Below are 16,089 nucleotides of genomic sequence, written 5' to 3'. Positions count from 1 at the left end.
CGACAAGTATCAAAAGAAAACTGTTAACGGGAGAGAGAGATGATCAGTGTTGTGAAATCTATTTAGCGTCCAAGTAATAGATTTTTTATGTTTCTGTTGCATGCGAAAGTAGTGGGAATCTTCATTTATGTTTTCAATATTACTGGCAATAGAGTAGAAATGTCAAAAGATTTCAAGAAATGTGTTTTTTTAAATATTAATTCAAAATCTCAGAACAAATTGCTTTCCTGCCCGTACCACTGTACTGAAAACGAAAGTGATTGAAAACCTGCAACTTCCGCTCCCACTATTGGTCATCAAAGAGCAAAAGCGTTAAGAACTATTTTTAAAATGAATGTTGTGTTTCAAAAGTAGGTTCAGCGTCGGCTCCAATCCTTCTACTGCAACTAAAAGTGGTAGAAGTTCACTATTATCGGTTTCAACACTGATTGACATACAAGGAATAAAAGTTACAGATGTTTTACAGATTACAGAAATAGATGTTTAACGTGGATTTTGTATTTCAAAAGAATGCCATGAAAATGAAATGAAATCTTTAAGTTTAACGTCCCACGGTTATGCCGGTTAGGCTAAAGGAGACGGTGATAATGAGAAATGAGTGAAATGGTGGAATGAAGAAAGTGGGAGGAAACTGGAGAACCCAGAGAAAATCCACGAGCACGGTGTTTGTCCACCAGAAAGTCCACACGGCGCGAACTGGGATCGAACCATGGACCCCAAGCACCGGAGGTGAACGCTCTACCACTGAGCCACCCTGTCCCCCAAAAGAATGCCATCTTAAGAGTTTGTCTGAACTGAAAAGTGAAAGTGACATAAATTTTCTGCAACTTCCAGTTGCAGCAATGATACACACAGATGAAAAATGATTATAAATACTGAGAAACTACTTTAAGGTATAGACATAGTGATAGACACAGAGTACTTTTATTTTTCTAACATATGGTTTAGGGCAGGGGTGCCCACAAGGGGGGGCTATGACGCAAACTGCGTCATTGAAATATTTGGGGGGTAAAAATCTATATAAATATGTTTGAGTGGGGGTAAAAAATAATCGAAAAGATTTTTTTTCATGGAAGAACACCTACGGATAGACAATTGAGGGGGTGCGTCATGGACATGAGGGGGGGTGGGCACCACTGTTTAGGGATACAGTCAGTTTACAACCAAACCAATTTAAGCTAACGTAAGGGGCAGACTACTAAAAATGATACAAAAGTTAACCATTTTTCTATTGCCCGTTTTTCGTAACTTAAAAGAGATAGTGAAATGTAACTTACCACAATAATAGCTAATTGTTATTCTACACCCGAAAATACGAATCAGTAGAATTTCCACTATTGTCATCCATAGAAATTACAGTGTGATCAAAATATGAATTACCCAAAAATCTACGTTAAGGCAGCGACTACAAAAATGAACTCACTGGTAACTGATGATTTATCACGTTGTCTTGGTTCCTTGTTAACTACTTTTTAAATAAATACAAATATTTATAATTGTCATCCAGTTATAATAGTTGTAATCCTGTTCTTTTCCCTCCTTTCACCTTTCTCTTTTCTTCTAGGGTAAATACATATATAGTATATCAGAAAACGGTAAAATAAGTGTCTAATTATTTTAAATGAGAAGTTCAAATATCTAATTTCATATCTCTACCCTTCAAAGATTCAGAGATATGGACATCATAGTTTCCACTCTTTTTCCTTCTCAATCCCTATTCCTCTCTTCTAGGTTGCAAATAACTAAAAACACTGAAAGACTTGTTTAATTGTTTTAAATGAGAAGTCCATATATACACTGAGAAAAAATCGTAAAAACGTAGGTTACATGTGTAAATCCTCTAGTTTTTGGACTTAACGTACAGCAAACGTATAACTGGAAAAGTAGCCTATATTTTAAAGTATTTTCCGTACGAATGAAAAAAAAAAAAAAAACTGTGTATAGACGGTCAGGATCTCACATATAGATATATGTATGTAACATCTAGCAGACATATGTAACATACATATATGGATGTAATATTCGGAAGACTGTTAGATGTCAGACATCCAGCAACCGCATGATGTTACATCTAAAGGCAGAACATGTAGGATATGGATAAGGTATATTCCGTACTGATTTCTATCGTAAACATAAAGGTACCGTATATTTCTACAATATACCGCTTTCCGGACAGCGAATTTTTCTCCGTGTATCAAATTTGATGTCTCTAACATTGAAAGAGACAAATATTTTAAAATAACCATTGCCACACCCTCTTTTCCGCCTTTCACGCCGAATTTCTAAAAATTCTTCCTAATGGAATCTTATATCATAAATCCTATGTCCTATCCAAATTCCAAATTTCTAACTTAAATGGTTGGGCTTGGCCAGTGAGTGAGTCAGAACACAGAGAAAAATCCGTTCTCCGGACAGTTGTATATTGTACAAATATACGGTATCCTCTTGCTTACTACAGAAATCTGTACGGAGCATACGTTATCCGTATGCTACATAGCCACTGCCCTTAGATGTTACATCATGACGTTGCAGGATATACTTATGTTACCTTCGTCAGCTATATGTTATATACATCCATTTGTATGTGAGTTCCTGACCGCCTACGTTGTTTCATACGGAAAGTACGTATAGATGGAACACGTATACAGAAAGTATTATAAAACATGCGTTTTCACTTATACGTCTGCTATACGTTAAGTCCAAAAACTACGGGAATTACGCATGTAACCTATCTTTTTAAGTACGCCACCTACAATTCTTTTTCTCAGTGTAAGTCAGGACTTCTCTTACACACAGAGATCACACAATAGGAATCTTCAAATATAAACTCCTGAGTTAATGTTTAATCTTGATATTAACACAGATATTTCTTTTGTAAATCTGCAAATTCCACAATGCGAAAGAGTGAGTTTGTCCCAAAGTTTAAGACGGGTACAAAAAAGATGTATCCGTACAAAAAAGTGCTATATTCTATCTCAATTATCACCAGACATGCCAAAGTGGAACCTTATAAAATCCCATTTCGAAAAGCAGAAATTCCCATTTTGCTCTTAAATTTCCCACAGCTAAACTAATAATAAAATTTTTAAAATTTATAAAAATATGAATATTGAATCTATTGTGTATTACTTACTTTCTTCAATATTTGAGTGAATTATTCGTAAATTCCGATTCTAAATTCCTAGTAAGTATTTCCCTTAATGTAAAGAGACTATTGAAATTGATGATGAACACAAGCACATTTTGTTATCAGAATTCAGTATTTCCATCACACTCTTATGCAGGGTTGTATTTAGGGGGGTGCAAAGACGCACGTGCACCCCCCCCCGTCGGTGTAAATATAGGGAAGCTAGCAGTGGGAAGCTAGCAAAATCAATAGTTTAAGTCTATTTTCTGAAGGTTGAAGGAAAAAGAATTCATCGATAGCAGACACTTAGCATTTCCAAAGGAATTCCTCTTTCACATCACACATGCCTAAAGGCATTTAAAAGACTCAAATTTAATTCAAATGTACTGGTAGTTATTGGTGAACCCCCCCCCCCTCAGAGAATCCTGGATCTGGCCCTGTTCCTATGCTATATTTCTAATATTCTACTTGAACATTCTAGTCATATTTCATTCTCCAGTTAATTTTGTGTGAGATTTTTTAGAAATTGTCTGCTTCTCGTTTGGTAATTTACTTACTTCCGTTTGTGATTTTTTTTTTTTATTTCAGAATACAACTTACGTTCATTGGTGCTTTTTTTTTTTTTTTTTTTTTGATTCACAAGTGAATTCATAAATCACTTTCACACTAATATGCACTTTCCAACAACAAAATTTGACAATTAGGACTGATTTTTTGTTTATTCAAGCGTTATTAGCTTAATTCTTGCTCATAGACAATTTTTTTGGCATCGATGAAATAAATATATGGAAAATCCCATACATGCTGCCAATTTCGACGAAAATTATCTTTATCACTATTTGAAAAATTGTCAAAAATCCCACAAAATGCGATTTTTCCTTCGGGTGGGCATCACTGATTATAATTCCTCTGTTGAAACCAGAAATATTAAAAACTACTATTACTTCTGGTTTTAATATTCATCCATGTAGAGCAAAAATGACAATAGATTGTAACACATTTTTTACTTATGAATTGAGTCTGTCCCTGAAAACATTCGCTAGTTATTGAATAAATCATTAGAGTAAGGATAAATATTTACTCGTAAAGAATGATATCATACACAATTTCGTGTGTGTTTTAGTAAAACAACAAACGAAGTATTTGTTTTAGATTATCTGTAATTTCTATTATCTGGAAGTAGTTTACCTAATATAACAGTTCCCACTACTATAAAATGGATTTGTCACAATTTTGGATGTGTTGCTTACAGCTGAGAATTCATTTGTCATCACATTTAATGATGTCGCAAAATGAAGAACGTGTACTAGACATGAAAATCATATGTCCATAACTATGGACTATTAAGTGTTCAGTCATAACCGTGTTGTTATCATGGTGGTTGTTCTCTAATGTTTAGCGGGGCCGCGGTGGCTCAGTGCTAGAGCGTTCACCTCTGGTGTTTGGGGTCCCGGGTTCGATCCCCGCCCCTGCCAAGTGAACTTTGTGGTGGACAAACACAGTGTGCGTGAGTTTCCTCGGGGTTCCCCCGTTTCCTCCCACTTTCTTCATTCCACCATTTCATTCATTTCTCATCATCACTGTCTCTTTTAGCCTAGCCGGCATTACGTGGGACGTAAAACTCAAAGATTTCATTTCATTTCTCTAATGTCTAACGTGCTTTAATCATTGAAAACATCTAATTTGAGTATGCAATGCTATATTCCGCACGAAGCTATTCATAGCCCAACACTAGCCACCGAAAAAATCAGCCAGATGCTTTCAAGACCCAATATTTCGGCTCCGTAGATAAGTGCTGGGGATTACTTTTCAACTTACGTAAGAAGATTTTATGTTTTTGTGTTTTTCGCAGTTACGCAATACTGCGGTTATGACTGTGAATACGTACTATTAAAGTAGGTTCCAGGGCTGAACCCAGTACAGTTAGCGGTTGCATATTCTATGCAAGGCAAACTCTCAAAAATATATCATTCCTCACCATTATATCTCCTCAAAGACAGCAGAGCATCGCAACAGCGGTCCCGGTCTGCTATTTTAAAAATATGATTGGAGAGTTTAGAACTCACGGCTGGAAACACTTTTCGGGCCTTACAGAGTACATCGGAAGATACTAGTGTACCCTGCATGATGTCCCATTTTCAGCTTGAATTTGAAAACTGAAGTTCGGAAAAAAATTCACAAGAAAATGAAACCTTTAACGTCCCACTATTGTCTCTTTGATGCCAAAGCTGACATGATACAAACGATTGTGATAGATAAATACAATACAAATGTGCGATTATGAAAGAATTGCTAAAATGAAAATGAGGAAGGAAACAGGATAACTTCAAAGAAGAGCGTACACACTATATTTCCCAATGTAATCCCACATGATCTGGAGCAGAACCAGGAATCCATTGCTCCAAATTTAAGCGCTCTATCACTATAGTGTCAACGTAGTATTTCAAACAGAACATGCAGGGAAAAATACATAAAAGAATAGTATTTCCTGAAAATAAATTATCGTACTTTAGGGCAATTGTGCTTCAGCTTAGATAGTTAATTCAACGTATTAAAATGGTCATTAGAAATTCTTAATTAGCGGATAGAGCGCTCACTTCTGGTGTGAAATTCCTGGTCCAATTTTCGCTTTTTCTAAAAGTTTTATATTTCCTCCTACATTGTCATTTTACCAATTCTTTCAGAATAGTTTAGTTGTATCGATCCCAGGACCCACCAACTTGACTTATAGTTGAGAACCACCACGCGCATGGATTTTCTCGGGGCTACCCTGGTCCCTCCTACTTTCGTCATTCTTTCATATTATTAATCTCATTATCAATGTCCCTCTTAACCTCGCCGCATAATCATGGGACGTTCAGAAAAAAAACTTTGTAAAATTTTCTGTTTCCTGATGCGACAATACACCTGTCTGTGGATCTTCTCCCAAAATCATAGGGACAATTTTCGAACGTTATATACTCGCTACAATATTCGTACTCTGTAATCCTAATAAACTTCCTAACACTTCTCTCTAGGTCTAATGTAGTTATTGCGATGATGGTGTTCGTTTGACACCTCATCCTAAACGGAAAACTATTTTCTGTTTTTAGAATACGTATCACAAACTTCAGTATTCCATTTTCAAGTTTGGCATTACTTTTCTTGGAAGATAATAATCAAACAAAAGTAGTTTTCCTTAAAACGGTTGATAAAGATTTACATTTACTCAGTAAACATATTGTGCATAGCATATAATTAAGGTCCGTAGTCTAATAATGTTACATCCGTACTACTATATAAATAAAATGATTTGTATTTCATTTGGTTGTACCCTTATGTTCAAAATTATTGTCGCATGTCTATAAATAAGTTGTTGTAGGGATATAATTTGATAACTAATTCGCGCGGTATTTGTTACAATGTTAGTATGTGTATAATCGGCAAAGACATGTATGTGGTAAAATTCATGTCAATAGAGCAGTAAATAGGAATAATAAAATGAAAATTAAACTTTCTTGTCCACTTAGCTTGTTTTACTCATTATAATTTTTGTATTTATAATTCTTTTCCTATGAAATATACCACAAATATACATTTTCCGATTATACACATAATATCAGTATTAAAAGCACCGTGCAAAATCATTATCAAATTATATTCTTATAAGAAGACAGTTATAGATATGTGACAATCATTTTGGAATTGAGTGTAAATTATTTCCATAGAGTTAGTAATACTGATTTAAATTTACCCATGCCTTTAACGAAAATAAATACCAGTGCTTCCTCTTAATTAGTTGTATTTTTGTGTAAAACCATTTGTTTGAGTAATATAATTTATTAAAGTGCTTATGTGAAAAAAGCTGAAAGTCAAATTGTTTCTTGCCTTGCACTCTATTGTTGAGCAAAAATAATGAAGATACTAAATTCTAATAACCATATGTATATAAAATAAATATTAGAATTTGTTGCATAAATAATACTTTATTTTCGAAGGAACATATTCATTTTCAAACAAGAATATTAAATTATATACAAAACATTATCTTAAGTTGATAGTAACATAAATAAATTTTTTAATTATTGTTATTTCTTCAGTCTTCTATTTATTAATACGTATCCTCTCGATTCTTTCAATTCGCTCAATTGTTCTGCCTATTAACCCAGGCGGTATTTGAAGATTGGAGAAAGTAGATGAACCGGTGTTGCTAGCAGGTAGATTTATTGTGCTACCATTAACTGTTGTACTATTAGAGTCTCCAGTAGAAGTTATTGATGTTGAGCCTTTCCCACCAGGAGATGTTGGCCTTGTGATAGAATTACTGAATTGTTTGGTTTCTTCTACTTGTGCATCCGACGAGCTAGAACTTTCGGAAGAATTGTTGGAAGTTTTTGGTGAATCTGAAACTGATGACTCTTCTTCTGTGTGCTTATTTGAAGATGATGATGACTTTTGAAAAGATTCGTCCCAAGCCTTCTTTGGCCTAACAGTTGTCGCGGAGTCTTCTTCATTGGGAAGAAGACTGCTGGATCCATGGTCTTCAATTCCAGAATATGCAAAAGACTCTGTTAATGGTGGAAGAGTAGTGGTTTCAAGACCGTGTTTATGTTCATGATCATGCCCATGTTTATGTTCATAATCGTGCCCATGTTTATGTTCATAATCATGTTCATTTTTAGTAAAAGTAGTTGACACATCATCATCATCATTAGTAGTAGTAGTAGTAGTAATAGCTGAGGTGGGTTCTGCTGTTGATGGTGAAACTTCATAGGTATTTTCTTGAGAAGATTGTTGAGATAATGATGTAGGTATAACACTACTACTTTCTTCTGAACGTGAAGTGTCTGATGAGGAAGAAATAGAACTAGTATCTTCCAAAAGCGATGAAGAAACAGAATGCATTGTTTCCCGTGACGATGGTGTGATAGATATTGAAGGAATAAGATCAGTATTTCCTGAAGGAAGTTGTGTGGTGGATGAAGACATCAAATGAGAATTTTCCCGAGGAGAGTGTGAGGTAGACGATAATGGAACAGAATGAATATTTTCACTTGATGGTAATATGGTAGAGGATGAAAGGAAGGTCTGGTCATTTTCCCAAGAAGTTTCTGCTGTAGGTGTTGATGGCCTAGAATGAGTGTTTTCCCAAGAAGGTCGTGTGGTGGATGATACAGGAATAGAGTCTATATTTTCCCAGAAAGATTCAGTGGTAGATGACAAAGGTCTAGAACGAACGCTTTCCCAAGACGTTCCTTTGGTGGATGAAACAGGAATAGAGTCTATATTTTCCGAAGAAGACTCTGTGGTAGATGACAAAGGTCTAGAACGAAAGCTTTCCCAGGACGGCCGTCCGGTAGATGATCCCGGAATAGCATTTATTATTTCCCAAGAAGATTCCGTGATAGATGGTGAAGGTCTAAAACGAACGTTTTCCCGAGAGGTGGATGATGTTGGAATAGAGCGTATGCTTTCCCATGATTCTGTGATAGAAAATGAGGGAACAGAATGGGCATCCTCATAAAGAGATTGCTTTATAGGTGAGGTAGGATTTGAATGAATGTTTTCCCAATGTTCTCTGGGAGATGACGAAGTCATTGGATGATGATTTCTTCCAGAATTCTTTTTATTACCTAAGGAGGAAGTAGGACGAACCTTTGTTCGGGAAAATTGATTTCTTGGTAATGACTGAATGGGGCGAGAACTTATCTCGGAAAATTTCGAAGGATATCTTCCATCAACTTCTTGAACACTATTAGAATTTATCACTCCAGCAATCGGTCGAGAATAAAATTCATCAACTGGTACACCATCATTTAGTCTTGGCGGCGCTATGCTTCCAGCAGCTATATCTAACGGTGCAGGAGGAACGTGTGGACTAGAAGGACGTCTAAGGGGTCTTTGGTAGGTTGGGAAATCTTGCTGAATAGGTTGTGGCTTTGTAGGTGGAGCTGGCGTATTCCCAGTTAAAGAGAAAAGGCCAGATGCTATTTCCCTTTGTATCTCGGATACAATGTGACGTCCTACGGGATTTGGCGCAAACGGGTTTGCAGAATTGTCCGGAAGCTCCGAAGCTTGCTGGTCAATGCCGAGTTTTCCTGGTGCTTGTTCTTCAAAAACTTGATAACAGTGAGTGGCTCGGAATAGGCTTGCGACAGCAAGAAAACAGGTCTGAAAAGGAAGAAAAATTTGAGTATTAAGTTGAGTCAGAACGTATTCCATGATATTACCTTTTCTTAAAATAGCACTTTTAGGAGTAAACTGTAAAAAATTTTTCTTACTATAAATTAAACTGGTACCTTGCTCTTTATGTTAAAGTTTAATACAGGGTTTTTGTCCCAAAAGTTATCGGAACGATTTATTTTGAAATCATTTATTCAATATCAGTTTACAATCTTTCTACAATCTTCACAAAATCAGTTTACAATGTTTTCAGAACTTTTCAAATTATTCTCCCATTGCTTCGAAGCACTGTTGCCAACGCTTTACCGAATCATTGAAGGCATCTTGGAAGTCGTTAACGAGAATCTGAACATGAAAGTTTGGCTTTATTCATCGCCCCATCACCATAGGCTTTTCGAAGCATTTCAAGCGTCTCCGGCTCGTTTTTACCTAGCTTCACAAAAAATTTGATTGCATAACGCTGCTAGAAAAAACAGGTCCATTTTTTGCTCGATGAGGGTGCAGTAGATACCTCTGCTCGGAGCGTAACCCTATCTCAACAACTTCCCGCAGGCGACTGATACCGGTCTTGTTTCTTAGATTCCCTATCAACTTCTCCGCCCGAAGTTCCGCCCCGTCAGCCAGCGCTGCCAACTACAAAACATCATTCCGGGAAGTTTTGGGACAAACTCTGTATGTTGAAATACTTTTTAAACAGGGATGCAAATAAGCAACACAATTATACTCGCCCAAGAAAAAAGCTACCAGCCCACATCCCGCAATAGAAACCATCTACTTATCTTCGGTATGATATTAAATGCTCGCCCGCACTGATGAATCACTCGCCCCGGGCGAGTGGGCGAGTAGTTATTTGCATCTCTGTTTTAAAATATCTATAGTAATAAGGATATACTCCAATATTGCAAAAGAAATAGTTACTTTCAGATAGAACAGAAATAAATTATACGAGATACAAGATTTTTATGTGTCTTTCTAAGGGAAATATTAAAATTTGTACCAACAATGTGTTATCGTAAATTAATATTTGAAACACAGCAGACATCACTACTCCAGTAACCGTGATGCGTTGCTACGTTCTGTATACCTAAATTTCTTGTTCCAGTTTAGAAAGACTATTGTGTCAGGGTATCTATAATATACTACGCTAGAATGCCTTATTACAATTACAGAAATACTATTTTGTTGGTGGTACTGTAACGACTTTGCTGTAATTGCTTGTTTCAATTATACAAAGTCTATTTTGTCATTGTCTCTGTTTTGTAAAACGTCGCTGAACAACAGCAGCATATTTGCGTTACAATATTTTACAATATTTTAATCACATAAAAAAACTTATTCAGTAGAATTTTTATTCTGTTTAAAAAAGGATTATATTTTAAAAAAACTAGTCAAAAGAAAGATTTAGGTTTATGATTAAGATTAGTAGACTAATTAGATTCTTAGTTTTTGATACTTATAACCATGTTAGCCCATTATGCATGAGGGATGATGTTCCTCGTCGATCACACTTTCCGATTAATTAGGGAGAAATAAATAAATGGGGAAACTGGCCTGAGACCATCGTGTTAATTACAATCTCGGTATTTGCCTGGTGTGAATGAGGAAAACGCAGAAAAACCTCACATAAGGTGGCTGTCCTGAAATAGTTGTTATAGATTTTTTAACCGAGTCTCCCCGCTGTAAATCGAACCCGGAACCGCTCGCAAAAGCAAGATTTAAAACAACTGTTGCTGTAATGTTAATAATACTCAAAAGATTAAATCCTAATTTCATTTTTTAACAATCATTATTAGCATATAACAATGGAAAACAATTCAATTCAACAATAAAAGTAAAATGCAGACATTCGGCTAGCTGCATACTGTCCAGGGAGTAGGTCAGCGGAGCCGAGCTAAAGGTAGGTAGATAGATCGCAAAGAGAGGGAAGCGTGGAGAGAGGGAGAAATAGGCTTAAGTGTAGTGACCGTAAGTTTCAATCACTATCTTTCAGAATTTTTCGTTTAACGGGTGCTTGGACGATTATGTGGTACCTCCTATTGTTCACAGTTTCTCGTCTGTATTGAGCCTCGGGTTGGCTGTTCTGTCGTCTGGTCAATGTACGGTTAAGTTCATGAGAATGAAGCAATTATAATAATGAGGGTTCCCTACTACACAGGAATTAAGACTGTCTCGTCTCGAAAGTTCATCCTGCAAGTGATGTCCCACCTTAGATATCCTGCTTCTATTGGAAAAGCTTTGCCTTGTATCATGAGTAGACATCGGACATTTATGCTTAAAATTCATGAAGTATGCATGCAACTATGCTGTTAGATGTTAGAAATAGGCACTTAATATGCACTAATAACGCAATAAAAGATAACATTTTCAAACGTGCAACAAAGTTGTGATAAAGTTTTGTAGGTAAAAGTGTACTTTACTTTTCAGGGACTTATCTTCAAAATTTATTTTTATGATAGTAAGAATTTATATATTCATAACCTTTTAAAAGCACACAAATTATGAGATTAAAATAAATACAGTGATATGAGAGCACAATTTCTAGTTTTTCTTCACATTTTAGTTATATTTTTGAGTGCTTTTCTCAGTTTTCACGATATATATATATATATATATATATATATATATATATATATATATATATATATATATATATATATATATATATATATAGTTTTTAAGGATTTACTCCTTCTTGTAATTAGCTTTTTCTACTATATCACGAGATGCTTCTATAAACTTTTTGGTGCCAAGTTGTGACGTTTGTGACCTCTGAATATCAACAAATCTTATTGCACACTATTTATAGATAGGAGCATGTTTAATAGCTATATTTTCTGGCTCTGAATGTATTTTCCAGTCTTCAATTGTTTTGTAGGCGGAGTTTCTGGAAAGAACATCCGTCAATTTCTTTTCCATAGCGCCTCCGAATTTATCAAAAACTGTCTGGCGCTCTGCTCAACTTCATTAGCTTGAACAAAGCATTCTCTGAGCACCATTCCTTGCGTCTTTTCTTTCTGAATTGATGTCAACATGTTATTACAGTGAGTCTTTGTCATTATCAGATTGGCAATCGTAAGTGTCTTTGCTCTGTTGATTTAGTTGCTATCATTTCCTCCATACACTAGACATTTAAATGTATTGAAAACACAAACTGAAACTGGATTTATTGCACGCTACAAGCACACACTTGAAATGGAACTTAGAATATGTTGAATATGTTCTTCAGAACTAATATATGCATTAACCGTTGAACTATGCATTTATATGAACTATTAAACTTGAAATTCGAGCTGTATTATTGTTGTTAGAAACTCTTACCAAATTTAAAAGTGATGCATGCAATGCAAACAAAATACGCATTTGCATAAAAATCCTATGTTTAGTCATCAGCAATCGTAATCTTAATTTAGTGTAATATCACCACTTAATGTAATGTAGTATAAACTTGATTATTAATACGTCTAAGTACAGTAGTGAGGGAGAGAATAGCTTGATCATCCACTGTAAAGGCGACGTGAATAACAACGAATTTGATAAGCGATCATAACAGATCACTTTTTTACATTGCTCATTTAGATCTGCAGTTGTGTTCAGTGTTTTGGACTCTGTACCAAATCATATGCTTGCATTATCGTCCATTCTTCTTCTTTCATTGTCCTACTGTAATGTGGTTTCTTAATAATAGATGAGGCAAACACTTTAAAAAAAAAATTAGCTATAATCGAATCAACAAAATCGGCTTTGATGAAATTTTGGTGTCACTGTTTTAATAACTTCAAATTTCAGTGTTAAATTTAACCTCTATATTGTTATTTCCGGCAATCAGAATTTATCGGTCTTCGTATTTTCAACCGTTATTGCTATTACAACATGGGCTTTCAAAAATTTATTTGTGATTCTAAAGACCATCTTTGATTAGATTTATCTTTGGGAATCTTTCTTCTTTAATTCTACTTGATAATGAGATAAAAAGAAACATATGAACTGATGATTTTGTGGTTTTAGTGCTTTCTGATCTATTTTCTTCTCAATACATTGCGACATTTTGAAATTTTGTATTGCCAACGGCACAAAAATGAAACATATCTACCTAATGCATTCCTCTGCTCCTTGGTCTACTTTATTCTAATACTTATTTCTTTTATCTGTCTCTATCAACTCTTGATTTTAGAAATTTATAGAAATTTGTCATTCCATATTGACATCCAGAGTCGTTGATACGAGCTACTATCAGTAAGGTAAACACTGTGTGTATGTGTGTGTGTGGGGGGGGGGGAAGCTAGAACAAAGACTATGATATGTATAACATGAGTTTACAATTTTTGATGGGTCCTGCATAAGTTTCCAATTTCCTCCCTATGAATATTACGGCTAGTTTGGACGTTGACATTGTGGATCTTGAGTATTATTTCACATATTAAATAACAGAAACTCTTCAACTAAAACTATGTTTAATGTTTCAAAAATTTTCTAATAAGGAATAAAAGGCAATGCTTATATAAACTTTCAAAAAAAATAATATAAATAATAGTTTTAATTATTTTTGCCACTGTAAAAGGTAGGGGGCGTAGGCCCCTCCGTCCCCGGGCTAGATCCACTACTGCCTACTATAGAACGTTAATGAGCCACGGCGAGACAATACATTTTGTTAAAATGAAGTGTCCCCAAATGAGATATAGTAATTTTACAATTTTCAATTGGCGCAATATTTGTTCTAGAACAGTACATTTCAGTTGGCCAGCTCTCGTAGTTTATCGCTATACTTAGTTTAATGTGATATTAACTAAAGTGTAAGAGCAGTGGCGGTCTTAAGGGAAGGCATATCGGCAAAAACTAAAATTTTTATCTCGCTTATCGCTGGACGCAGAGAAGAAACCTAATAATTCTCCATTTCTTGAATAGAAGAATTACGTTGCGTAAGTTTCCTTCCCTAAGCTCGTAGTGATAAAATTTTAAACTTTTTCTGATGTCACTTCCCTCAAGGGAGCTACCAGTAGTCAGGAGATTATTATTGCTTCTTCCACTCCCACTCTCCTTTTACTCTCTGGGGCCGCGGTGGCTCAGTGGTAGAGCGTTCACCTCTGGTGCATGGGGTCCCGGGTTCAAACCCTGCTCCCGCCAAGTGAACTTTGTGGTGACAAACACCTAGTGCGTGGGTTTTCTCGGGGTTCTCCCGTTTCCTCCCACTTTCTTCATTCCACCATTTCATTCATTTCTCATAATCACAGTCTCCTTTAGCCTAACCGGCATAACCGTGGGACGTAAAACTCAAAGATTTCATTTCATTTTTTTCCTTTTACTCTGTCTTCTATTACTTCTTTTAAAATACAGGCTCCTCTGAAGTAATGTCTTAAAAGAGTTTCTCTATTTTAATAAGTTCACTTTTCCCCTCCATTATATTATTATTGCCACTTTATCATTTGATTTCCGTTCGACCAAGCTAATATTCTCGATTCGTCCCTATTTTGCTTTTTTTTTCATAGCTCCCCGGCCAATTAAGTTTGTGGTACACAACAATATGTCCCTGAGTTTTCTTGAGGTATTCCCGTTTCCTCCTACAATCTCATTCCACTAATTCTTCCATCATCATTCAGACTTGCCTTAATCATCTGTCTCTCTCAGCCTAAAGAGCATAATCGTGCAACGTTAAACTCAAAGATTTAGTTTCCTTTTTTTTTTTTTCATAGTTTCCCTGCAGTGTTTATGTTTTTGTCCCTGAAAGGAAAATACTTCACACAAAGCAGTTTAGCTATCCTTTGGTCAAATGCTAACGTGTGTTCTCTGTATGTGTGATTACGAGTTCGAATTCTTGATGTGAGCGCTACCGTTTAACACAGACCCAAGTAATGATACCAATCCTACTTTAATCTCCCAGTGCCGACCTACCGAAGTAATAGTAACCTCCCCTCCTTCACATACTTCTGATATCAGTGCGTCGTAGGCAGGTAAAGAATAGGATTTTGCAGTATAATGTTTAAATTGGCATAACTTCTCAATTATTTTATGTATTTTAGTCGGAGTTCTTTCGTTTTAAAGAAGATGCTTTAGTAATGTGAATTCAGGGTACAAAACTTAAACACTCTTCCAGTTGTGTATGGTCAAAAGGCGTTCTAAAACCTCGCGTCACTGAAAGTTCAAGTAGTTGCTGTAATCGAACATAGGGTGCTAAAACGATACCGAAACTGTAATCATCTATTAAGTAGTCAACTAACCATTAGATGAGTCTTGTGGCGCATAATTAAGAAAATAGACAGTGCTTAATACTAAGCGGATTAGGAGGACGCAAGAAACTTAGGCAAATAATAATACAAGAGGAAATATTAACAAGAGAAGTTTTAGATTTTCACGAGAATCTCCCATTTCCTTCCACTATCTTCGGTTCATTTGAATTTTCTATTCTTATTTACTAGTATTTATCGTCTGTCTCTTTTATCCTGTACGTCATACTCACTAAAATCATCTAACACTTTTATTGTCGTGTTACTTTATTGTAATCGTTGAGTTTTACGTTCCATGGTTATGCCGGCTAGACTAAAGGAGACGTTGATGATGAGAAATGAATGAAATGGTGGAATGAAGAAGGTGGGAGAAAAGAGAGGACCCCGAGAAAACCCACGCATACGGTGTTTGTCCACCACGAAGTTCACTTGGCGCGAACTGGGACCGAACAAGGAAGAAGATGCACCAGAAATGAATATTCTACCACATTTTTGTTAAAAAGGAAAACTTCCTGACTTATTTTCTACTTCCACCACTTTTCAGAACTACTAGACTCGACAGGGATACGAACACAGAAACAT

Source organism: Thermobia domestica, chromosome 5 (assembly GCF_964235325.1).
Source record: "Thermobia domestica chromosome 5, izTheDome1.hap1.1, whole genome shotgun sequence".
Taxonomy (NCBI): domain Eukaryota; kingdom Metazoa; phylum Arthropoda; class Insecta; order Zygentoma; family Lepismatidae; genus Thermobia; species Thermobia domestica.
The sequence above is the reverse complement of the archived record's forward strand: the minus strand, read 5'-3'. Positions refer to the sequence as shown.